We start from the raw sequence: 2,340 nt of genomic DNA, 5'->3' as shown, positions 1-2,340 counted from the left end.
GGCTAATCCCAGGAAAAAGATGGGTAGAGTGATTGTCCAACCCCATCTCTAGCTGGGACTTAAAAACATCTCATTCCCAGAGAACCAATAGCCCTATAGATGCTTCTCAACTTGCTGACCAGCCCTAGGCCAAGGACTTCTTGAAAAATCAAGTTTAATTTATAGAGTTTGTCTCTCTCCTTCAAATGCCCACCCCTCTGCCTCAACACCTGAGAACTGGCATTTACCAAACAAAAGAAAACTAAATGTTGTCCTTGTCCTGGGGTGTGAGACACTTTCCCCTAGCACACTCGGACACTGAAAAGAAATCTTTTCTCTCTACTGCTTGCTATGTAAGTGGGCAACATGCTGCATATCCCTGATGGCTTTAGTCTTCCTCTCAGAATTCATAGTTACTATTGCTAAGATAGAATACCATGAACCAAAGTAAGTCGGGGGGAAAAGAGGGTTTATTCAGTGTACACTTCCACAGTGATGTTCACCATAGGAGAAGTCAGGACTGGAACTCAAACATGGCAGCAACCTGGAGGCAGGAGTTAGCAGCATCTGCAGCAAAGCATTTGGTGTGCCATGTCTCATACCATTTTGCTGGTACATCCTACCAAGAGGCCAGAAGGCAGGACTTGTGTTGACTGGGGGTCTGTGAATGAGTGGATGGAAGGTGTTTGGGAAACGTATGAAGAACATCTGAAGAGAATGAATCCCAACAGCCCTTCATCACACGTGTTAACAGTCGGTTGTTTGATTTTATTGACCATCTGACATATCTCAGCTGCCCTGTTTACCAAGCCAATACACAGACACACCAGCCGTATAACAAAGACCGGATCAAAGAGGAGATCTACATGCTCCCCCATTGGCGGACCCAACAGGCTGGGAAGTAATTCAGTCGGAAGCATTAGGGCATGGGGGTGGGCTTGGAACGGGTGCACACAAGCGTGCTGTAGTGAACCTTTTGTACATTCTGTTACACCCGAGCCAAGATTGAATGTCTGACGTGAACCATGAACGATCTTCACCCTCTGAAACCACCACGGCCCCTGTTCTTTCCTTTTTCTACTTAGATATTTTTATGCTAATTCAGATAGAAAGTGCTTTTGCCACTTAAGGTTGGTTCTCAGTCCTTGAAGCTGTTCCTGTCTGCTTTATAGCTGTGAGCGCTCGGACCCTTCATGGGTGGCAGGGCGGGGACAAGGTTAGTTATGAACTCTGGGAAAGTCTTAGTGACAAATAAAGAAATGTTCCGTTTTAACTGTGTTACTGGCTTATTCCCCATGGCTGGCTCAGCCTGCTTTCGTATAGAACCCAGGACCACCAGCCCAGGGATGGCACCACACGCAATGGGCTGGCTTCACACATAAATCGCTAGTTTAGATAATGTCTACCAGGCTTGCCAACAGCCCGATTTTATGGAGGCATTTTTTCTCAACTGAGGCTCCCTGCCATCAGATGACTTTAACTTGTGTCAAGCTGACATAAAATTAGCCAGTACAACTGACCCCTTGTCAACTTGACACACAAGTCACTGCTAAAAGCCAACCTTTCCTTTCTTGGTCATCCCCAAGATCTGATATAAAAAAAATATATAAATAACTTTAAAAATCAATCTCGAAGAATTCAAACAATTCAGTCTCTCTTTGAAATAGCCAATCTCTTTTAAAATCTAAAGTCTTAAAATGTAAAGTCTCTCGACGGTGACCTTCTGTAAAATCAAAACATAGATTGAATGCTTTCTCACTTCAAGAGGGAAGGATTGGGGCACAGATAGTCACAATCCAAGCAAAACAAACTCTCAAAGGGGAAATAACTCAGTGTCTAATATCTGGAATTCACTCACAATTTTCTGGGCTTTCCCAAGGAGCTTGGATCACTTCTACAGCTCGGCTGTCTGCAACACACACAGATTGTCTTCTAGGTTACAGCTGACTCCATTCCACTGCTGCTGCTGTTCTTGATGGTCATTCCCTGGTACTGGCATCTCCAAAATGCTGGTGGGGTCTTCTGTGGCAACTGGGATGCACTTTTAACCAATAGCCTTTCATAGGCTCTCTTCATGGTGCCAAATCTCAACTTCTCTCTATGACTCCTTCAATCCTGGCCCTTCAACTGCTACATCACCAATGGCCTCTCCTGGCCTCTCACAGCGCCAAGCCTCAGCTGCTCTCCGTGACCCCTTCATACCTTCAAAATCAGTACCACCTGAGGGACTCTTACGCATCACCAAGTTCAGCTGCCAGCATGAGGTACAACCTTGGCTATCTCTGGACCACAGCTTCTGTGTGCCCTCAAGAAACACTTCCCAGGAGATTCCACTTCAACAATGCTAGTCCACTTCTTTTT

The 2,340-nt window shown here is 45.4% G+C and overlaps 1 pseudogene; it reads left to right on the top strand.

Annotated features, from left to right (window-relative positions):
- The first annotated feature begins 570 nt into the window (after window positions 1-570).
- LOC114616665 lies at window positions 571-884 on the top strand (annotated as a pseudogene).
- The last annotated feature ends 1,456 nt before the right edge of the window (window positions 885-2,340 follow it).

Source organism: Grammomys surdaster, unplaced genomic scaffold (genome assembly GCF_004785775.1).
Source record: "Grammomys surdaster isolate TR1022 unplaced genomic scaffold, NIH_TR_1.0 332827, whole genome shotgun sequence".
Taxonomy (NCBI): Eukaryota; Metazoa; Chordata; class Mammalia; order Rodentia; family Muridae; genus Grammomys; species Grammomys surdaster.
The sequence above is the reverse complement of the archived record's forward strand: the minus strand, read 5'-3'. Positions and strand labels throughout refer to the sequence as shown.